The sequence below is a fragment of the Rhinatrema bivittatum genome, chromosome 2, assembly GCF_901001135.1.
Source record: "Rhinatrema bivittatum chromosome 2, aRhiBiv1.1, whole genome shotgun sequence".
Taxonomy (NCBI): domain Eukaryota; kingdom Metazoa; phylum Chordata; class Amphibia; order Gymnophiona; family Rhinatrematidae; genus Rhinatrema; species Rhinatrema bivittatum.
In genome coordinates, this window is record NC_042616.1 from 583,087,136 (window position 1) to 583,111,768 (window position 24,633).

Sequence of the window (24,633 nt, forward strand, 5' to 3'; positions counted from 1 at the left end):
GGCATCTAATACCACCACTTTTTGTGCATATCAGCCACTATTATTCTGCATGACACAGTCTCTACTGTTATAGTACCATTGGTGGAGCTCATCCCACCACAGCCCAATGACAATAGGAGGCCCATGAGGCCATGGTGGAGCTCATCCCATCCCGGCCTGATGACAACAGGAGTCCATGTGTGCATGTATGTGTGTGTGTGTGAGTGAGTGAGAGGCTTTGTGTGTCTGAAAGCCTGTGTGTATGCATGTGTGTGTGTGTCTGTGTGAGAGCCTATATGTGTGAGAGCCTGTGTGCTTGTGAATGTGTCTGTGTGAGAGCTTGTATGTTTGTGGGCCTGTGAGAGCCTATATATGTCTTGCAAGTAATCTCAGTTGTCCAGGTTTCAATTAACCTTGAACCACCCAGTACCTCTCATCCATCTCCCACATAGTTTTCTGAAACCCAGGAAAAAATAATTTACAGTGGGCTCTAGTAGAACAAGACATGTGACAGATACCCACCTTCCCCAACTTTACAGCATCCTGTGCATCAACCCCCACTCCCACAGAGATGTCAGACATCCAGGATTCAAAAACCTAGGAACAGTTGGATAACAGTGGGCTCTAGAATAAGACCTGTGATTATAAGACACTCACTCTCCCCACTGTTACCCCTACATAATGCTTTTTCTGTATTAGAACATGAGGAAACCTCAGCAATAGATTTTGAAGTGATTTCTAAAAATGAAGTTACCCAATGCACCCAGAAGCCCTTCAACAGAATCAAATGTTATAAAAGAAAGCTGCTTATGCTGGGAGACGATCATCAGAGGAACCAAACTGGGAGCCCTTTTTGATGGTGGCACTACATTTAAATGCCTTCCAGGATCCTCAGCAAGTAGATATGCAAACCCATATAGTTCAAGTCATTGAAGAAGAAAGTAGAAACTTTGATATCAGGGTTATCATCCATCTGAGGACCAATGACCTCAATAGAAATGGTATCTATGAAGTACAGAAATATTTTCAAAATCTAGGAAAGATAAGACATACTGCAAAGACTATTGCCTTTTCGGAAGTATTACCTGTTCATGGAAAGGGAAATGAGAAGCTATAGCATATAGATAATTTAAATTCCTGGCTCAAAACCTGGTGTATAGAAAGTGGTTTTGGATACATTGGAATAAAAGGCTATATGGTAAGGATGGCCTACATGTGTCTGTAGCAGGAAGGAGGATGCTAAGTGAGAAATTCAGATCATATAATAGCAGGCATTTAAACTAGAGAATGGGGGTGGAAAGAGATGGCCAATAAAATTGATGTCACCCCTAAACAATATAGGTAGTGGAAGTAGATAATAACAAAACCAATCAGCTCAGAAAAGCAGAAAAGGAGTCTAGGAAGTACATTTTGGGAAACTAATAAGCATGGGCTAACCTACAGGGCACAGCAGATATTACCATAAGCTTATTGGAAGTGGATGGACCATTTGGTCCTTTTCTGATGACATTTCTACACACACACACACACACACACACACACACACACATACTGTATATGTGAGGGTGAAGGAGAGGGAGTCTAACATGCACAGAGAGAGGATGTATGTGAGAGAATGAATGTGTTATTGTGCATGTGTGTGAGAGAGAAGATAAAATTTGTGCGACCCTACCTCCTCTAAACCATAACAATCTCAGGGTGACTGGAAACCAGAAGCCAGGTTTAGAGAGCAGATTGTTTAATCCTTATTAGTTTGATTATTGGGTATAATTTGATTATTCTGCTCTTTCAAAATATTTAATTTTGGGGGGAATAGAACATGTTTTAATTATTGAATTTTTGTATTCATCAGTTGTTTTGAAATATATTTTTTTTTTAAATTTTATTTTTATTCAATTTTAAACATTACAGCAAGTCAAATAAAACTGCTTATTGAAAAAGAAATGCAATTATACATACATTGTACAAAATAAATTCTATATATTTGCATGAAAGCTCTAGTATAATCCACTTCCCCTTAAAGAAACTCAGAATGGGGGCAGAATTTTGGAAGAATTTAAACAAAGAAATATTTATAAAGAATTAGGCATTAGCGTAGTTTAAGGACCGCTAATTATTTACTTGATCCTTCATTTGGCTTTACTCCGGAGGTAACAACTGTCCTCCTTGCATTTAGGAACGATTTTAATTGCTCAGGGTAGAAAAAAATATAACAATCTTTTGAAGATTTTATGACACATTTGCAAGGATATTTTAATACATAGGAAAAACCTAATGCCAACACCTGCGGTCTCATAACGAGAAATTCTCGTCTTCTTTCCTGAGTTACAGGAGCAAAATCTGGGAACGCTCGTATCAGCATTCCTCTAAAAGACATATCAACATTTCTAAAATATCTCTTCATTATCTCAGTTATGTCCTTCTCAACTATAAAGGATACCATGAGAGTGGCACATTCATAATATTCTCTAGCAGAGTCCTCAAGAAACTGTGTCAAATTTCCTTTATTCATATCCAGCTGCTGCTGCTCGCTATTTCTTGTGGACACTGGCATATAATATACTTTATTCACAGAAGGTAGATTTTCTTCTTGAAATTTCAAGACTTCTTTAAAGTATTTCTTAAGTGATATAAGGGAATTCTCCTATAATTTTCGGAAAATTAAAAAATCTCAGGTTCAAATGGCGAGAATAATTTTCTAAATGTTCCAGTCTTCTAGACACCATATTTAAGTCCTTAATCAACTTAACATTGCATTCATCAGTTTTCCTTAAATCAGCCTCTACTGTTCCCAGTCTTGGCTCCAGCTCACAAATCTTAGTGTCTAAAACTTCCACTTTTTGTTCAACTCCTTCCAACTTATCTTGATACTGCCCTATCGATTCCACCAATGCAGCCATTATGTCCCAAATCGCATCCAATGTTATTTTCTCGGGCCTACCTGGCATCTGAAATCGGGGTTTATGAGTTTCCTCACCCCCCTTCGTTACCGGAGATATTCCCGCCGGGGTATCTTCCTGTTCAGGCATGCTTACTTCTCCGTTGTTCCTCTCTGTTGCCCTCACCAGTGTCGGAGTCGACGCTGTGGGCAGCAGACCTCGATATTCATTGCCTGAAGTGTCCAGGCGTTCTATGGGCCACAACGGTGATTCGGCACCCTCTGCACTCTGGCCTCCCTCAGCATCGGTCGCTCCTACCACGTCACGAGTATGCGACCCTGCGGCCTGAGGGCTCACGGGAAGCGGAGTTATTTCGGGTCTATGAGGATCCAGGGGGGTGAGAGATATTTCTCCAGCGGAGCCGCCACTTCCTCGGAAAGCCCCGCAGCGGAGTTTCCACCTCCTGGTTCTTCGATCCTTCCTGGTACGTACGAAGTTATTAACCGCTGAGTGGCCATAACTTCAGAGTCTGAGGGAAAGATTCTGAGTTTTCCCTTCCTTTTCGCGGGCATTTTCAAACGAAACTTAGCAAAGATTCAGAGCTCAGCGCGTCAGTGCCTGGCTACGCTGCCATCTTGCCTCCCTGAAATATTTTATTGGTGTTTGAAATACTCTTTATGAATATGATTTTACTATTATGATTTATATTTCTTGATTTTATTATTTAATGTTTTATGAAAAATTGTACTGTCTCTGTTTTTCCATTGCTCCCCATATAGAGGCTGGCTTGTTGTTGGTCCAGTTCAATTCTTCTCAACACGTTTCAGTTGATACTTTCTGATCTCTTTATTCTGTATTTGGTCAGGGACTCTCTGTGTTCTGCATATGTGACCGAGGTGAGGTATTTTGCTGGCTTGTAAATTCTGTGAAGAGATCTATAGCAGCCTGGTTTCCTAATAAGTTTTATTGGTGTTCTAATGTCTTATGTAATATGTGTAGTGTTGCCTTTTCATAGATAAGGTTGTTAGGATTATTTTGGTATGGGAGGTTTACTATATTGTAATGGTAATTCCATTTATTCATGGCTTTCTGAGGGCCAAGCCCACACCCAGCACCTATTACAAAAAGTCTAATTCCATAGGAGTTCCAAGCGTCTTTATGCAGAGTTTTCTGCTTGGCACCACAGCAGTGCATGTAGATATAATATGCATGTTGTAAGTGATATTTTTGCCTCAGAAGACTTTTGAATGTTCTTTTTCATGTAAAATTTGTTATAAATGCAGAATTTAAATGGGTATGTCTATAAAGGGTGTGGGAGTGTAGGGGGTGGTCTGTATGGAAGGCTGTAAGGTTTGCCTAGGGTTTTGTTTTGTTTTTTTATATTTTGCTTTTCACACTTTTTTTTCAGCACTTCAAAGCAGATTATATTGAGGTACTGTAGGTATTTCCTTATCCCCAGAGGGCTTGCGATTTAACTGCATCATTCATCAAAATGCATTACGGCGTTAATGCATGTGAAAAACCCTGTAGCACATGGCACGAATGCACTTTTTTTTTGGGGGGGGGTAGGAGTTTTGGGCAGGAATTAGTTAAATTAGGGGCAATATTACACTGTGTGATAGCATAATGCATGCTATTGAACAGTTTGAACACTGGAAATATCTACACCTTTTTCCACGGTGTTAAGCTGAAATGGCCATAATGCAATATGAGAATTGCATTTTGGCCATGTCTGGGCTGAGAGAGAGAGACTATCTACAATGCCCTTATAGTAGTTAAGTATTTATATCTCTATAGGAGGGCCACCTAATAGGTCGAGGTGAGGTGTTAGTGGTGGTTTAGGGTTTGGGGGCACGTTTTGCACGTAGAGTGAGATGTACGAACAGCACAGTACACCTTGATGAAGATTTGAGGTCATTTGAAATGAGGAAAGTCTCAAAAAGATGAAATTTCTACTATGCTCTCTCACCCTAGCTTGATGGATTCTATGACAGGGTTACAAGTTATAAAATAGCAACTTATATGCATAAATATTGGCTCCATCCTAGAAAGCACCTGTCCCAATCTAGCCTGCCCCATTTTTAAATGAGTCAATTTATTCACCCACTATTACTTGCGCATGTATGTTTGAGGTTTATAAAATAGCGCTTGCTATTTTTGCACGTGCATGTGCAAATTTGTACATGCTTAAGTCTCTTAAAATTCACCTTTATTTGTATAAACTGCCAGCAAGGGGATCCCCTCCCACTGAGGTGGTATATGACCAAAGATAAGGTATCACTGAAAAAATGGGACTCATGCTGTTACCCATGGGGCACTTCCCTAAGGCCTTCTCTCCTGTTGAGTTTGTACTATAAAGGGCCCAGAACCCACTCAACCTATTCTCCTGGAGGAAGGGAAGAGGAACAGTGTTAAAAGGAAAGGGGAATCAGCTGAAAAAGGTATGCTTTTAAAATTTCTTGAAACAAGAAACTAAAATACTGGCAACAAGCAAATATTTTAAATCTTAGAAACTTAGATTGTGAGCCCTCTGGGGACAGAGAAATAACTATAGTACCTGAATGTAATACACTTTGAAGTGCTGAAAAGTGAAATATAAAATAAATGTCTACAAATAAAATTTTTTTTCCTACAAATTACCTTAAAAAAAGGGAATAAACAAATTCTTATGCTTATTTATCTTCTAATTTCTTTAGAACCATTTCTATGATATCTTCTATGAAACTATCAGATAAGTAAAATTAATACTTTTTTTTCTATTTTATTACTATAAATTGTCTTAGCTACGTTACATATTAAAAGAATTTGATTATTTGTGCTTCCTTTTCTTTTCCAGAGTTCCTGTTATCGGAAGATCAACTACTGGTAAGTACATTCTCGTTGTTCTCTCTCTTTCTTTAATTGTCTTTATGTTTGCGTGTTAAGTCTTTCTTTGCCTTTTCTGTTTGTGTCAGTGTCTCTTGAGATTTGACTTTTTCTTTATTTAACTTTCCTGGTTTATTAATATTGGGGTGCACACTATTTTTACTCTCATTCACCAGCTAGAGAACATTGTTAACGTTGGTTGCTCAAGTCCAATGTAACTTTCTTGGGTTTTCAGTACGCTGTCTTATTCGTCTCTGTCTTCACCTTTCTAGCCTAACTACCTACTCTTCATGAGGGCATCTTCTAGTGAACTTGTTGTTGCCATGGTTTAGCCTGTTTAACAGGCTCTCTGTGCCCTGGTTCAGCCTGTGCCCTGGTTGAGCAGTCTTCCCTTCACAAGCCTCACTTCCAGTCTTCCCAAGCTCCATGTTGCTGCACACACCACACCCTAGCTCCAGCCCCATTTTATCCTCAGTGCCCCTTCATGGAATCACCCTTGGCTCTCTAACCTGGCTGCTCTTACCTGGCTCCATGCTTTGTGGCCTCTGGACCTTCTGTTACCTTTTACCTTGCTCTGTGCCCTACTCGGGCCTCTCTTTGCTTTGTGGCCTCTGGGACCCCTCTTACCTTCTGCCTTGCAAAGTAGCCTATCCAGGCTTTTCCTCCTCTAGTAGCCTTGTGCCTTATACTTAGCAGCCTGCGGGCCTTCTGTATCACTGCCTTCGGGCCTCTGTGTTCTCTGTACTGTGTTGTCCTTATCTAGTCTTTGTCTGGTCCTGTCCTTGTCTAGCTTGTCTAGTCATGTCCTTGTCTGGTCTTGTCATGCCCTAGTATCCATTCCCTTGCCTTTTCTTGCCCCAGTCTGTGTCTGTATCTAGTCCCAGTCCCTGCCCAGTCTGTGTCTGTCCCAAACCCCATCCCTTGATCCATATTCCCCTGTCTTCTTGTTCCAGTATCCAGCCGTGCTCAGCCAGCCCTCGCTCTCCAGCCTCATCCAGCTTCACCCAGCCTGCACTGCCTGACTAGTCTGTACTGTCTCATCCAGCTCCTGCCAAGCCCAACACCAGACCCTCTTCCAGGCACTATGTGCTGCTGCTGCAGCCTACCGGCCCCCAGAACCAAAAGGGCTCTACCTATGAGGAAGGGGCTGGCTAGGCAGAAGACAGGCTTTTGTCTAGCTTTGATTCCTGCACCACACTTTTGGGGGTGTATCCCATCTCCAGCCTGGCACCCCATGACAGTTTTGTAGCCTTATTGAACTTTTTTCACTAGCTAAATCAGAAAGCAAAGGATAATTCAAATTCCCTAACAAATTATTCAATGAAGGAACATCTTTGTTACATTATTTTTATTAATTTTCTCTGTGAGGAATAATATTGCAACTGAGTGACATAGGGCCGGATTTTAAAAAGGTTATGCGCGTAACCTTTTAAAATCTACCCCATATTGTCTCTACCATCTAATTATTTGAAACTGATAGTTAATAATATTGTGATAAACTTCAGTGACAGTGCTATATAGCCAGCATTGTACAGATTCTCTAAGGTTCTGATTCATGTTTTTGACCTTATTTGCAATGATAACTTATTATCAACTTCAGGGTATAATGAGGCTTTTCAGTCTTTGGCAACTATTCTCTCAGTCTCTCACACTTTCAGTGATTTCCCTGTTTGAAGCTGATTATCTTCCTGTATTTCAACTTATCATTAACATTTTAGCTAATCCTCCCTGCTTCTTTCCTAGGCAGTGCTTCAAATATTACATTCATGCAGCCTCTCATTTAATATTGTGTCTATTCTGATGCTCCTATTTAGAGAGACTCAAATTGTTTTTGTCACAAACTAGCTATTCAGAATCTGCTCTCTGCTGTCTCCAATAATGTTCTCCTTAGATTTCTCAACTGTAACAAACTGAAAACCTGTGATTGTATCAATGCCTCAAGATGACTCTGAGGGACTTTTTCTATTATGCCCATCTCAGCTGTTTAAACATTAATCCCTTGAGGCAAGTGAGGACAGTTCGCTGTCCTTTAACTCTTTTAAAATTATCTTTAAACCAAGGGGACCAGGTCACTTCACTACCACCCAAAATGTCCTTCCGCAAGGCGGATCACACCCAAGCCAACTGTGTTTCTATGGCTACAGCTTCTCTGTGTATTCCAAGCTGTTTGGAATGTTGGGTAGCGTTGTATCAACCAGCTCTGGTAAGGGGAAAATCCAGCATGGACTAAGGAAAACCATCCGGAATTGAGTAAATTTTGGAAATAATATACAGGGATCCATTTTCAGCCACTGTGCGGTTCAGCTAGTTAGCAGGATAAACTTATCCGGTTAACTAGCAGGGTATATTCAGTGGTGTGGTCTCACCACTCAATATATCCGGGTATCTTAAAGTTAGCCGGTTATGTCTAACCAGCTAACTTTAGGACAACACAATGGCCGTGAGAGGTTATATGTTTGCACCCGGTGCAAAGAGCTCCTGGCTTTCAGGGAATGAATGTGATCTCTGGAGGCTAGAATGACAGACCTGGAGGAGCTGGGGCAGACAGACAGAGAGGTACACTGACAAGACCTTCAGGGACATAGTAGCCAAAACCCAAATCGAGCCTGGCAGCCCTGGCACTGCCTTGGATCAGAAAGGTCTCCCAGTTGGAGAGAATAACCATGGTGTAGCAGGAAGTGACTCTGTAGCAAGGACTTGCTCGCCATGTGATGCATTGACCTCTTGCACTGAGGACGTTTCCTAGGGCTACTGCCCAGGAGGAAAGGGTTAGGTCAGACATCATAGTTGGTGATTCGATTATTAGAAATGTAAGTGGCTGGTGGATGTGAGGAAGGCCTGGTAACTTGCCTGCCTGATGCGAAGGTGGTAGACCTCACACGTCACATAGACAGGATTTTAGACAGTACTGGGGAGGAGCTGGCTGTCATGGTACATGTGGGCACCAACGACATACAAAAATGTGGGAGGGAAGTTCTGGAAGTCAAATTTAGGATTTTAGGTACAAAACTGAAATCCAGAACCTCCAGGGTGGCATTCTCTAAAATGCTTCCTGTTCCACGTGCAGGTCCCCAGAGGCAGGCAGTGCTCCCGAGTCTCAATAAGCAGATGAAACGATGGTGCAGGGAAGAGGGATTCAGTTTTGTAAGTAACTGGACAACCTTTTGGGGAAGGGGGAGATTTTTCAAAAGGACGAGCTCCACCTTAGCTAGAGTGGAACCAGGCTTTTAAACTAGAACCAAGGGGAAAGCCAACAGTCACTCCGCAGTGCATGTTATGCAAGCCACTCACGGCAGCTCCACAGCGCGGCCCTCTCACCTCTTCAGATGGACTCCAGCTGCTGGCTCCTCTTCGCTGGCAGAGGTGGGCTGCCAGCTCCGACCTTGGGTTCCCTCCGGTGCCTCCGATCCTGCCATACTGCCCAGTGTTGCCAGCCAGGATGTCCCTGTTCATCAGGCCTCTGTGTGTAGCCCGTGGAGAGACGCCACCACCAGTGCCATGCCCCTTCCTAGGCGCGCGTGTGTGCGCATCAGTGATTCCTTTAACGGGCCCGTGGCAGGAACTTGCCCACGGACCCAGATGCTGATGTCAGACTCTTCAGCATATAAAAGTTCAGTCCTCGCTCCATAGCGTTGCCTTTGCAACCGGTCTCCTCGTACTCATTGCTATTCCTTGAATCGTCTCATCATGTGTTCCTGTCTTCCTGTGGTTCCCTGTTCCTGTTCTCCTAGTCCCCGTTCGTCTATGTATTGGATTGACTCTCTGGACTTGACCTTCACTACGCCCGACTGCTCTTCAGCTTCTCTCCAGCCCTGGACCACCGCTACGCCTGACTACTCTTCAGCTACTCTCCAGCCAGCCTGACCATCTCTGCCTTCTCTGCGCCCTGACCACTGCTTTGCCTGACTATGTCTGCCTGCTCCATACCATGACTATTGCCTGGATTGACCATACCTGCTTTCTCCGTGCCCTGACCCTTGCTTTGCATGACTACGCTACAGATTCTTCTTCGTCCAGAGTTCTTCATTGCTTGCCACAACTTCCATTCACTGCCGGCTCAGAATCAGCCTGTCAGTGATGCCTCTCCTCGCCTATCCTCTGGACATGGACTTTCAAGGCTTAGGCCTACCTTTGCTCAGGTGCTTCCAGTTTCCTATTGTTCCTTTGGCACCCGAGCCCTCGTACCAGATCCAATCCAGGATAGAATTACATCATCTACTGACTGCTGTCTCTGGGCTGAACAGCTACTCACCTCTAGCTAATGTCGAGGCCCACCTAAGTCCTGCCAGCCCCAGCACCCAAAGGCTCAACCCGAAGGGAATGAGGGCTGGTATAGGTGAAGCTCCAGCGGCCTTTAGCTTCAGCCCACTCCACCTGCTGATGGTGGGGACTCGTAGGTCCTTGCCTACAGGTTGCGTCAACCTCACCTCTGCCCAAGGGTCCACCTCCGATGCAACAGTGCATGATTCGGAGGAAAATATCTTCGAAGGATACTAATGAAACAGGAGAGTTAGGTCATCCCAACAGAGGTTCCAATAAAAGTCCATCTGACTATAAGAAGAGAATCACCTGAGATAAAGGATTCCAAATTATCCCTATCATCTGAAATGCAGGTTGTTAATACAAACAAAAACACACTTTGAAATGTCTATATGCCAATTCCAGAAACCTAAGAAGTAAAATGGGAGAGTTAGGGTGTATAGCAGTGAATAATGAAATAGACATAATTGGCATCTCAGAAATGTGGTGGAAGGAAAATAACCAATGGGAAAGTACTATATCAAATTATATACAAATTATATTGCAATGATAGGGAGGATCAACATGGTGGGGTAGGGCAGTTTATGTCTGGGAGGGCATAGAGTCTAACAGGATAAAGATCATACAAGACAGTAAATGCTCAGTAGAAACTATATGGGTAGAAATCCCATGTGTGTTGGGTAAGAGTTTAATGATAGGAGTACAGTACGGTCCACCTGGCAAAAATGATCAGACGGATGATGAAATGCTAACAGAAATCAGGAAAACTAACCAACATGTCAGTTCAGTAATAGTGGGAGATTTGAATTACCCCAGCAAAAAGTGCAGAAAAGGAATTTAGTCCAAACCATAGGATTCAGCAAAGCTCTACAGAGCAGCGAAGTTTTTATTCATTTTTAGGCGGCAACTCCACAATTTCAAATTAGCAAGCAGATTAGAATGCGTCCCCCGACACGGTCCCGTGTTTCGCCGAGGGCTGCATCGGGAGGGAGCAAGAATTTTCACAAAGCACTGTAAATAAAACATACACTGGTAAGGACATAAAATGGCAGATAGTCGACTTAAATTACAAATGATTACACACATACCTGAATGCTGAGGAATTCAAAAATGGCAGGGAGCGCGTCCATCTTAGATGCAGACAGGCATTTAAACCACACGGAGTTGGCGCGAGCTCAGGTTGACAGGTCACAGGTTGACAGGTCACTTAAACCACACGGAGTTGGCGCGAGCTCAGGTTGACAGGTCTGCCTGTCTGCATCTAAGATGGACGCGCTCCCTGCCATTTTTGAATTCCTCAGCATTCAGGTATGTGTGTAATCATTTGTAATTTAAGTCGACTATCTGCCATTTTATGTCCTTACCAGTGTATGTTTTATTTACAGTGCTTTGTGAAAATTCTTGCTCCCTCCCGATGCAGCCCTCGGCGAAACACGGGACCGTGTCGGGGGACGCATTCTAATCTGCTTGCTAATTTGAAATTGTGGAGTTGCCGCCTAAAAATGAATAAAAACTTCGCTGCTCTGTAGAGCTTTGCTGAATCCTATGGTTTGGACTAAATTCCTTTTCTGCACTTTTTGCTGGGATATTTGTGAAGTGCAGTAATTCGCTCTATTGGTTTGTTAGATTTGAATTACCCCAATATTGACTGGGTAAATGCAACATCAGGACATGCTAGAGACAGAAAGCTCCTAGATCGAATAAATGACTGCTTCATGGAGCTATTGGTTCAGGAACCAATGAGAAAGGGAGCTATTTTAGACCTAATTCTTAATGGAACGCAGGATTTGGTGAGAGAGATAACAGTGGGGAGGGCCACTTGGCAATAATGATCATAACATGATCAAATTTGAACTAATGACTGGAAGAGAAACAATATGTAAATCTATAGTTCTAAGACTAATTTTTCAAAAGGGAAACTGATAAAATGAGGAAAATAGAAAAAAACTGAAAGGTCCAACTACAAAGGTTAAAAGTGTACAACCCAGGTGTGGACATTGTTTAAAGATACCATCTTAGAAGCGCAGTCCAGATGTATTCCACACTTTAAGAAAGGCGGAAGGAAGACAAAATGATTACTGGCATGGTTAAAAGGTGAGGTGAAAGGCTATTTTGGCCAAAGAAATATCCTTTAAAAATGGAAGATGGATCCATCTGAAGAAAATAAGAAAAAGCATAAGTATTGTCAAGTATAAAACAATGAAAGACAGGCTAAGAGAGAATTTGAATTGAAGTGGCTTTAGAGGCAAAAACTCATAATAAAAACATTTTAAAATATATCTGAAGCAGGAAAACTGTGAGGGAGTTGGTTGGACTATTAGATGACCAAGGGGTTAAAGATGCATTTAGGGAAGATAAGGCCATTGCAGAAATATAAAGGAATTCTTTGCTTCTGTGTTTACTAATGAGGATGTTGGGGAGATACTGGTTCCAGAGGTGATTTTTCAAGGGTGATGAGTCAAATGAATTGAACCAAATAATTGTGAATCTGAATATTATGTAGTAGGCCAGATTAACAAACTAAAGAGTAGCAAATCACCTGGACCAGATGGTATGCACCCCAGGGTTCTAAAGGAACTAAAAATGAAAATTCAAATCTATTAGTTAAAATTTGTAACCTACCATTAAAATCATCCATTGTACCTGAAGACTGGAGGGTGGCCAATGTAACCCCAATATTTAAAAAGGGCTACACGGGAGACCAGGGAAACAATAGACCTGTGAGTCTGACTTCATTGCTGGGAAAAATTGTGGAAACTATCCTAAAGATCAAAATCACAGAGCATATAGAAAGACATGGTTTAATAGAACACAGCCAGCATGGATTTACCCAAGGGAAGTCTTGCCTAACAAATCTGCTTCATTTTTTTGAAGGGGTTAATAAATATGTGGATAAAGGTAAACAAGTAGATGTAGTATATTTGGATTTTCAGAAGGCGTTTGACAAAGTCCCTCATAAGAGACTTCTAAGAAAACTAAAAAGTCATGGGATAGGAGGCGATATCCTTTTGTGAATTACAAACTGGTTAAAAGAAAGGAAACAGAATAGGATTAAGTGGTCAATTTCCTCAATGGAAAGGGTAAACAGTGGAGTGCCTCAGTGATCTGTACTTGGACCATTGCTTTTCAATAAATTTAGAAATGACTGGAAAGGAATATGATGAGTGAGGTATTTCAGATTTGCAGTTGATAGAAAATTATTCAGAGTAGTTAAATCACATGTGATAAATTGCAGGAGGTCCTTGTGAGACTAGAAGATTGGGCATCCAAACAGCAGATGAAATTTAATATGGACAAGTGCAAAGTGATGCATATAGGGAAAATAATCCATGCTGTAGTTACACAATCTTAGGTTCCATATTCAGAGCTACCACCCAGGTAAATGTTCTAGGCATCATAGTAGCCAATACATTGAAATTGTAGGCTCAGTGTGCTGTGGAAATCAAAAAAGCAAACAGTATGTTAGGAATTAGGAAGGGAAGGGTATGGTGAATAAAATGGAAATTTTCATAATGCCTGTTTATCACTCCATGGTGAGACCACACCTTGAGTACTGTGTACAATTCTGGTCGCCACATCACAAAAAAGATATATTTGCATTGGAGAAGTTACTGAGGAGGGTGACCAAAATGATAAGGAGGATGGAGTAGCTCCTCTATGAGGAAAGGCTAAAGAGGTTAGGGCTGTTCAGCTTGGAGAAGAGATGGCTGAGGGGGATATGATAGAGGTCTATAAAATCATGAGAGATCTACAATGGGTAAATGTGAATCAGTTATTTACTTTTTCAGATAATAGGACTAGGGGGCCCTCCATGAAGTTAGCAAGTAGCACATTTAAAACAATTAAGAGAAAATTATTTCACTCAATGCACAATTAAGCTCTGGAATTTGTTTCCAGAGGATGTGGTTAGGGAAGTTAGTGTAGATGGGTTTTAAAAAGGTTTGGATATGTTCTTGGAGGAGAAGTCCATTAACTGTTATTAATCAAGCTGACTTAGGGAATAGCCACTGCTATTACTGGCATCAGTAGCATGGGATCTACTTAGTGTTTGGGCACTTGCTAGATAATTGTAGCCTGAATTGGCCACTGTTGGAAACAGGATGCTGGGTTTGTTCTTATGCCTGATCAGAGTTAGATGCTGCTAACTCTGAATATCGGAGTTAGTTGAATAACTTATGAGGTTAACTCTGTTCTGCCTGGAAACACCTCCTGCTCTCCCCTGGAATGCCCCCGACTTATGCGGTTAGAATTCAGCTGCATATGGCAATGAATATCGTTGGGTAGCCATTGAAACGGATATTTGGCTTTTGAATATCTTCCTCCTGGTTTTTAACTTATTTCCCTCAGAACACATTTAAAACAATTTAAATATGCTAGATGATGTTACTTTTCCATTCAACTCTCAGCACAAATGTGGGCCCATTATTCAAAGATACCCAGTTATCTAAGTTATCTGTATATTAATTGTCCAGTAATAACCGTATTGAATATCCATTCTATGTTAAGTGCTAATTATCCGGATAAGTTATATCTGTATAAAGTTAGACCTGTTATTGAGCTGGTCTAACTTATTCGGTTAACTTAACCAGATAAGGCTGAATATAAGCATTTATCTGGCTATGATAACCAGATAAGTTTCCCCACCTTTATTCGCCCATTGCCCGCACCCAAGATATAAGGCTATTTACTTAACTGGATAAAATACTTATTCAGCTAAATGGCAGCTGCTGGACAGGATATTCAGCAGCTGATACTTAGATGGATAAGTCCTACTTATCCAGCTAAGTAGCGTTTCAATAATGGGCCCAGTATTTCTTCTAGACATCCATTTTTACTTTCCTTGATGTTTTTTTATGAAATAAAAATTTATATTGGAATCTCTCACATTGATGTTATGTACTCTATTCTTTATTTATATAATTGTAATCATTTTTATGCATTTTAATAACTTTTTAATGACTTACTGTTTCTAGCTGGTTTTAATTTTTCAAACTTAACTTCTGGGCAAGTGTAGGCCTTCTGGAGATCCCACTCTGGTGTACTCTGGGCTTACTTTTGTTTCCTTTGATGTATTTTCCATGTTTTTTTCTTTTTTGTATCAGGGTTGCTGGGGTTCACCAGGGTCTTTAAAAACTTACAAGGGCCTTTATTTAATACCCCAACCTGAAATTGTGGGTTTAATTTTATTCACTTATTTCTTTTTAAACTTTTTGTTTAGTTTTACTCAGTGCCACAGTCCTAGAAGCGATATCATACTGATGTCTTGTACGCCCTCTGGGGATAGGGCATACAAGACATCAGTTTGAAATGCCTAAAACGAAAAGTGGAATATAAAAATCTAAATACATAAATAAATATCACTGCTGGTCCTGGCTTACCCTTCTTTTCAGTGCCGAAGGCGTCCCCAAGGCCCCTGGAAACATTGGACACCTTCCTGCTGCAAAACTGCAGTAGTTTGAGTGTCCTGCTGCTGAGGTTGGGAAAGGCAGTGGTAGCAGCAGAGATGATGCTCATTCTACTTCTCCTCCCAACTCTGAAGAGCAGACCTGCTTTCTGGGAGCTGTGGGAGAATGCGAACGTACTTCCATGGCTCGACTTCGGGATGACACTGCCTCCTTTTTACTACCTCAGGATCATGGAAGCATTCCTTCTCTTTAAAATACAAAAAAAACCCCACAAGAACCCTGTGGTTGCCCACTTCTGCAGGATACACTGCTTCAGGTATCTCCCATCACAACAGAACTCAAGCAGCTTTTCAGCTAGCACAACAGCTGTGGCTCTGCAGCGATCCTTCAGCTATGTCAGTTACATTTTTTTCCCCTCTGGGCCTAATCTTGTTCCTCTTTTATATTTGTAAAAAAAAAAAAACCAACAACAAAAACCCAAAAACAAACAAGCCATAAAAACTAGTGACAGAACAGTGACTGATCTCCCCTCCTTATCTCCAGTAGGATTGAAAAATGTTGCAAGGCCAAGTGAATCCACAAAATATACACAAACTTTGTAGCACGGGCAAGCTGGACCCACCCCCCTCCCAGCTCCTAAAATAATTTAAAATTGTCCTGTGACAAGTGGTACTGATCCTTGCCTCCAAGCCATACCTTTAAAAACATGTTGCCAAAAATCACGATCCCTCAGTCCTCACCCCTTCCTCCAAGCCCCCAAAACATTCCTGAAAGCTGAGTAGGAGAGGAAGCAGGTGACACTGTTACCTGCTCCTACTCTTCTGAATCCTAAGTACTAATAGCTCTGACAGCTATCAGCACTTACTATTAATTTATTCACACATTCAGGCAATGATTATTTCCTTCATGATAACTGTCAGTGAAGAGATCAATTTTTTTATTTATGTATTTTATTTGTATCCTGTCACTGTCTACAATCGTGGTGGTTCACAATAAAGTTAAAACCAATACAACATAATTATAATACTTAACAAATACATAATATAAAATCAGACACCATATAGAATCTCTGTTCTCAATGTCTCTGGTGTTTCACAGTTTCTCATATTTACACTCTTATCAATATAGAACTACTCCTGCTCAGTTATACTTTGTTACTGCTATCATTAGGCCTGTTTAAACAGCCATGTCTTAAATTCCTTTTTAAACAGCTTCATGTCTTTAGCTAATCTTAATTCACATGGTATTGAGTTCCACAGTAAATGATATTTGGTCACCTCAATATCAGTGAAGGGATCAATCATTGCTTGAAGTCAATGAATAAATACTAAGCACTGGTAGCCTCAGAGCTATCAGCACTTTGTATTCAGAAGATGTTCATGCCAGTGTTTGTGCTACTTTGTCCATCTCAAGGTGGCTTGGACTGTTCATGCCATTGTTGGTGCTCTTTGCTCCTATTTTAATGCCTTGGGCTGTTCATACAACTCTTGATATAGTAGGGTGCTGTTGCCCATGGAAGTGTGTCAGGTAGAGAAGTGTCAGATTGTCTTGAAAGGGCAGTTGCTCCTTATGAGACTGAGGGGATCCCCTCTGTTTTCTTTCCTACCTCCTGGTTTACTTGTTGGGTGGCTAAATTTGATAATGGGTAGAAGTTATGGTAGTAATAGTGGGAAACACAAAGTGGTAGTTGCAGAATCATGTAGATAGCAATATACTTGGGCCTTTAATATCAGTGGAACCCCCCCCCCCACACACACACACACACATTTTCCTCCATTCTCATCAGACTTTGCTTCCTGTTTAGAAAGGAAGAATATCAGGTAGAGAAGAATGGCTGTGGATACACTCACTGTGTCCCTGTACTGTAGTTCTATCGAGTGTGCTTCAGCCACAAGTGGATTGGGTCACAAAGGACTAGAGCTGGTGATGACTGGAATGACTTTAGGCTGTGCAGGTACAGAGCCAACAGATTTCTTAAAAATTGGATGGAAAACCCCGAAGTTTGAATCAATAATAAGATGCATTGCTTTCCCTAATAATTTTAATAGAAACAAATGAAAAGAATGATCCAAATGAAACAAATGAGCTTCTCATCTGAATGAAACCAACCATATAAAACAGGAAATCAAATTGGAAATCTGAACTAAGCTTGTTCCATTTGTCTGCTCTGACAGTAAAAGGAATATATATATGTTAGCTTACAATCCACTGAAATAGATTCTGATGAATTGGTGCTTCCAATTGATCTGTCACATTATGTCTGACATTCAGGCTTTAGTCTGCACACTTTGTCAAGATTAGATCTTGCAGTACTAATGTTCTAAATTGCTCATTGTATCCAGATTCAATAAATGTAATCAAACAATACCATGCTAATAATAGAAGACCCTTTACTGTTATTTGAATTTGCTACAAAAAAAAAATGAAAGCACAGTAGTAAAGAATAGCTTTCAAAATGTATGACTAGCTCAATACCAATGCCACATTGCACAAGCTGGAGCCCTATTGTTTGGTGAAGATCCTCTTGCAAGAGAAGCTGTTCCCTCTAAGAATGAAGAGAGCCCTTCTGTTTTTTTTCTCCTGCCTCCTGATTTGCTTGCTGGGTGGTTGAGTTGATAGTGGGTAGAAATCATGAAGTAATGGTAGGAAAGACAAAATGGTAGTGGCAAAGTCATGAAGAACGTAAAACAAAATGAAATTCCCCTCCCTCCCTTTCCCTCTCCTCAGGATTTGTTTCCTGTTTAGAAAGAGAAGAATGGCTTCAAAGACACTCAGCATTCTCCTGTATTGCTGTTGTGGTGGAGTTTGTTGTAGCCAGAAGTGGATTGGGTCACAAAGGAACAGAGTGTGTGGTGAGTGGTGTGGCTTTAAGACCATGCAGGTGCATATTCAGCAGCAGCTGGTGCTGCATGTTGCACTGGAAAGCAATCGTATGTAGTATAATCTGTGAAGAGACGAATAATTGGAGAGGGAAAGCAAAGGCTGAAAGAAAAGGAATAGAAAGCAAATGGAAGTCAGAGGGCAATAGAAGGTGAAGGGGCGAGACAATGGGAAAGGGGAGGAAAGGAGACAAAATTGGAAAAATAAGAGATGTAAAAGGAAAGGTGACAAGAAAAAGTGAATATGGTGCTGAGGGAAAGAAGGCAAGAGATGTTGAGTAGATGAGGGCCATAGGTGAGAGAAGGTAGAAGAGGTGTCTCTGCAACATATTTAAGCAGAGTGAAAAGAGATTTACCACACTGCCTTTACCGTGAAGACTAGCAGATTTATTTTATTTTATTTATGTATTTACTTTTATATACCGGTGTTCGATTTTACATATCACATCGGTTTACGTTTAAACAAAATTTGCAGGAACTTATGCGTTACCTTTGTCAAATACATTAAACATTTAAATATGGGGATTGTTAACAAGGGATATAAAAGAACATGGGGAATGGCTAACACTACGGGATGCACGAAGGGAAGCACAAAGGGGAGTGCCCCTTCAGCGCGTGACGCCTGGTGTTATGGATGAAACTCAGTCACACTTCTGGACTCCTAAAATAGGAAAAGAGCAGCCAGTCTGCTCCAGGTCAGAGCAGCAGATCTGGAGAACCTGAGGTAGACAGAGAGGTATATAGAGGAGACCAGAGCACCTGTCAGGAGACAATCACCTTGGTGTGGCAGGAAGTGAACTTGGAGCTAGGACCTGCTCTCCAAGTGATATCTTATCCTTTTGCACCGAGGATGTGTCTCCAGGAGCATGCATCCAAGAGGGAAGGGTTAGGACGATCGAAATAGTGGGTGATTCAGTCATTATAAATGTACATAACTGATGGGCATGAGGATAACTTGGTAACTTGACTGCCTGGCGCAAAGGCAGAGGACCTCACGCGGCACCTAAATAAGATTTTAGAGCAAGTGCTGGGGAGGAGCAGATTGATATCCACATGTACAATGACAATGACATAGGAAGGTGCAGGAGGGAGGTTCTGGAGGTAAAATTTAGACTCTTAGGTAGGAAACTGAAATCCAGAACCACCAGGGTTGCATTTTCAGAAATTCTCCCTGTGTCATGCGCAGGATCCCAGAGGCAGGCTGAACTCCAGAGTCTCAGTGAGTGGATGAGATGATGGTGCAGGGAAGAGGGTTTTAGATTTGTTAGAAAAAGGGAACGTTCTGGGGAAGGAGGAGCCTATTCTGACAGGATGAGCTCCACCTTAATCAGGGTGGAACCAGCCACCAGCAAGGTGATTCTCTCCTCTCAGTGCTCCTCATAGGTTACCATTGCATCCCCTTTCTCATTTTGATCATCCTTCTCTGTAACTTCTTTATTTGTGACCAGAACAAACAAAACAGTGTTGCTATTCTTCGAGTTTAGCAAAAACAAATGGAATAATACAACTTACAGTTCAGCAGTATTCTCTTTCCTTAGGCCTCCTTATCTCCCCTGGGGCCTGGCTAGTTATACTGCTTCTCAGGGACCTTCTCCCAGGGCCTGGATTCACTGCTGAATTCCCTCCTGAATCAGGCTTAAGGTGGACAAAGTCAGATCTCTGGAGCTGGTCCTTAAAGGTGTTCCTTAAAGGTGTTTATCAATTTGATGTTCCAAAAGTCTGCACAAAGAGAAAAGCCTGTAAATGTTTTCTAAAAATACAAATACAGGTCTCTAACCTTATTTCTTCTGGGAAGGAATTCCAAAACAGTGAACTAGCCACTGCAAACATAGTTGCTCGAGACTCAAACAGATGTACTAATTGAAATGAGGGGATGTCTAACAAATTGCAACCAGTTAATCTTAATGCTCGAAGTGGTCTATAAATTTTTCAAACTGTACTGATGCACATAGGAACTCACCACTCAGGGCTTTGTGAATGATGGTCAAGATCTTACATTTTGTCATTGTATTAGAAGTCAGTGAATACTGATTAAATATGATCTGTAGTCTGGGCTCCTGTCAAAACATGGGTGGCAGCATTCTGTACTAGGGATGTGAATCGTTTTAGGACGATTAAAATTATCGTCCGATAATTTTAATATCGTCTTAAACCGTTATGGAACACAATACAATACAGATTCTAACGATTTATCGTTATAAATCGTTAGAATCGTGAGCCGGCACACTAAAACCCCCTAAAACCCACCCCCGACCCTTTAAATTAAATCCCCCACCCTCCCGAACCCCCCCCAAATAACTTAAATAACCTGCGGGTCCAGCGGCGGTCCGGAACGGCAGCGGTCCGGAACGGGCTCCTGCTCCTGCATCTTGTCGTCTTCGGCCGGCGCCATTTTCCAAAATGGCGCCGAAAAATGGCGGCGGCCATAGACGAAAAAGATTGGACGGCAGGAGGTCCTTCCGGACCCCCGCTGGACTTTTGGCAAGTCTCGTGGGGGTCAGGAGGCCCCCCACAAGCTGGCCAAAAGTTCCTGGAGGTCCAGCGGGGGTCAGGGAGCGATTTCCCGCCGCGAATCGTTTTCGTACGGAAAATGGCGCCGGCAGGAGATCGACTGCAGGAGGTCGTTCAGCGAGGGTTCCGGCGCCTCGCTGAACGACCTCCTGCAGTCGATCTCCTGCCGGCGCCATTTTCCGTACGAAAACGATTCGCGGCGGGAAATCGCTCCCTGACCCCCGCTGGACCTCCAGGAACTTTTGGCCAGCTTGTGGGGGGCCTCCTGACCCCCACGAGACTTGCCAAAAGTCCAGCGGGGGTCCGGAAGGACCTCCTGCCGTCCAATCTTTTTCGTCTATGGCCGCCGCCATTTTTCGGCGCCATTTTGGAAAATGGCGCCGGCCGAAGACGACAAGATGCAGGAGCAGGAGCCCGTTCCGGACCGCTGCCGTTCCGGACCGCCGCTGGACCCGCAGGTTATTTAAGTTATTTGGGGGTGGGGGATTTAATTTAAAGGGTTGGGGGTGGGTTTTAGGGGGTTTTAATGTGCCGGTTTTTCGATTTTTCGATTTTTCGATTTTTTAACGATTTTTCACGATTTTTCACGATATTTTACCCCCCCAAACGGCAACAATACGATTCCCTCCCCCTCCCAGCCGAAATCGATCGTTAAGACGATCGAGGACACGATTCACATCCCTATTCTGTACTGTCTGTAATGTCAGTAAGGTCCCAGGTAACCCAATGTATAATCATTACAGTAATTGAGACTGGATAATACTAAGGCCTGCAGCACAGTACGAAACCCACCTGAATTAGAAATGGTTTCAACCTCCACAATAAGCGCAATTTGTAAAATGCATCTTTCACAACATAAGGTGAAACAGGAATCTAAAATAAGCTCCATATTCCTAAGGTTATGAAACAGGTATTTACTATTCTTAAATTTAAGTGAAAGATGTATAACATGAGATAGTTCTTGGTAGAACTATCGGCCCAGTCTTTCTATCTATTTAGTGAACATCCAGTATTTGATATCTGACAAATATTTTGATAAAAAAAACAAGGCACCAGTCTATGTACTACTTACTGGAATAAAAAAAAGTAATGTTATATGCATATAATCAATAACTCCTAAACTGGTGAGTAGTTTTCAGATGGAGCGTAAATATAAATTAAATAAAGTGGGAAACCTGCATTCATAAGGACTCAGGAAAACGTTGTAGATCCAAGTCTAACTTATTGACTATGCTCTGCCAGGTTGGATTCAAACCATTTCAATACTGTAGGTAAGAGATCCAGATCACTCAATTGGGATAACAGGGTTTGTTGGTTTAGTGCATCAAATGCAGCTGATGGGTGTACAAATGGAGGAGTATAGTCTCAATTCCCTCAAGTTTCCAGGAGGGGGTGGGGGTTAAGCCAAGGATTTCTTTGAAGAGTATTGTTATGCCTACTCTCCACATCTAAACAAGCATGGCTGGGTGGGTGGGGGGAGCGTTTAGCTTAATCCCTACTCCCACCTGGAAACTTGAGGGAATTGAGATTATACTCCTCCATTCAAACACCCATCCCAAAGGAGGTCTCTTCCTGATATATCTCCTACCACATTGCAATGACAAAATGTTCCAGGAACTTCTAACAATGTCTGAAATAATATTAGATCCAATTCACATTCAAATAACCCCCTTTTTTTGGATTATTTTTGAAAATGTTTAAACATTTGAAAAGCTCACAAATCTGTGAATCTTGTCAATAAACCGACATCATTTATGCAGGAGGCTGGCGGGCCTGAAAATCTGACCCAGTCCAGCTTCACTGCAAAAGACTGAAAGAAAATTTTTAAGAGACGGAAGGCAGGTTTCATATATATGAGTTAAAACCCCAACCAGGGTGTGCTCAATTCTGTATATATAATCATGAACCAAACCTCCACCGTCCGAATTGTTTTGGAAAAGCTCTGTGCAACCAGTTCGAATAATTAAATCCTCATGTCCCAATGTGATTTTCTTATCTACTTTTTTTAAAAAAAATCAAAACACAGTTGACTTCGCAGAATATCTTAAAAAGTCCCGACTTATCTGATAATGATTGAAAGCCCGACGTAGCCACGTTTCTGGTCCGCGAACAGACCTTTCTTCAGGGGATGTTATCCTGTATGCATAGTAGCCGGTGAAACCAAAGTCTTCTGTGGATAATCGATCGTTTCTTCAAAAAGACGCCATCAATGCGTTCAGCAGTGTTGAGACGCTATCAACTAACCATTCTCTGTTTTTAAACCAGGCGCACAAATGGATGAACTACCAATCACTGCACACGTTGCTGTGAAACGTCATGGCGTAAATTGATGGATGCATTTCACAAGCCATTGAAATACTATGTTGAATTTAAAGCCCAATGCGGTGCTATGTTCTAAACTTCCGAAATGCCAAAACACATATGGTGTGTGAATCTAGATTAATGAAAGCCATTCCAGCTCTTCGTTTAAGCCTGAGGGAGCCTGAGTTTTAAGCGTGAAGATCCAAAAAGCTTCTCGCTTGTTTAATAACCTTTCACGGTCACCGCCTCTCAAAGATGTTGGCACATGATCTATCACAGTCCATTTCAATGTATTAAATAAATGCCCTTGCTGTACAGAATGTGTAACTATGGGAGCCGCCAGAGTGCCTGTGTTTAATTTTGACTTGTGTTCATTGAGTCTTATCCGCACTTTACGAATAATATTAGAGCACCCCAGAACACTCATTTTGTGTCATTTCAATGTCCACGGTGATGACCCAAACTCAGCAGCTGCTGTAGATTTCCTATCCTTGCTGGAAGCACTAGACCTCTTCCAACTAGTCAATGAGCCAACGCATGAAGCAGGCCACACCCTTTACCTATTCCTTGCCCCAAAGACATTTCTTCGAGAACTATCAGTCAACTTCACCATACAAACTCACTAACATGGACAGATCACTATCTGATAAATATTGAGATGCAAATACTTCCTACCCATAAACTCTTGAAGGAAGTAGCCTAAAAATTGATCAGACCAACTGCTCACCTGAATCCTGAAAATGTATTACATATCATCCAAAAACTGGAAATGAACAATTCTGTCAGGAGCATCAAATCTGACTCAGCAATTTCTACTGCAACCCTGGCTGACCTTTGGAACTCTGACCTCAAGAAAGCCATGAATGAGCTTGCCCCAATGAAGGTCATAAGTATGAAAACTCTTGGTCGACCACTGGGTATATTCCAGAATTGAAGAAATTAAAATAATTAAGAAGAAAATAGAACTTCACTGTCAGAAATCAAAATCCCAAACAGAGGCAACAGCAGAAGACACCAGACATCTTATTGCAAGGCAATCACGGAAGTAAAGAGCCTCTTCTTCTGAAAAAGAATTAACCAAGGGAAAAACTCACAAAGAAAACTCTTTCACAAAGTTAACAAGCTACTGGGAGTTTTTACACCTTTATCTCCTTCACTAATTACAGAGAACCACTGATACAAGTTAGCTGAATTCATCAGCAATAAGATCAAAAGCATCAGAGCTGAACTAGACACCAGCACAGTGGGCTACCCAAACAATACTCAATCAACCACAGCATCTCACTCCCTCATCTCCTTCTGTCCCCTGCTTCTAGAACAAGTGGACTTCCTTCTCAGGGACCTCAAATCCACAACTAGTCTGGAAGACCCCTGCCCTTTATGGTTCAAAGAGGCATAAACTGGACTACTAAACCATCTGCAGACCATCATCAATCCTCACTATCAGAAGGCCACCTACCCAAATGATTTTCCTAAAACAACACTGTGGTTAGACCCACATTGAAAAAAAACAAACCTAGTCTCAAACACCCTCAGCAATTATTGATCAGTCTC

At 41.8% G+C, this 24,633-nt stretch overlaps 1 protein-coding gene across 1 annotated transcript in view; it reads right to left on the reverse strand.

The window, feature by feature from the left end:
- The window catches only part of ARHGAP28 (Rho GTPase activating protein 28), a 547,343-nt gene that overhangs the window by 505,512 nt on the left and 17,198 nt on the right, over positions 1-24,633 (reverse strand). The window contains exon 2 of the mRNA XM_029591030.1: positions 19,780-19,986. The gene's annotated coding sequence lies outside the window, so the exon portion shown is untranslated. The remainder of the gene's footprint in view (positions 1-19,779; positions 19,987-24,633) is intronic.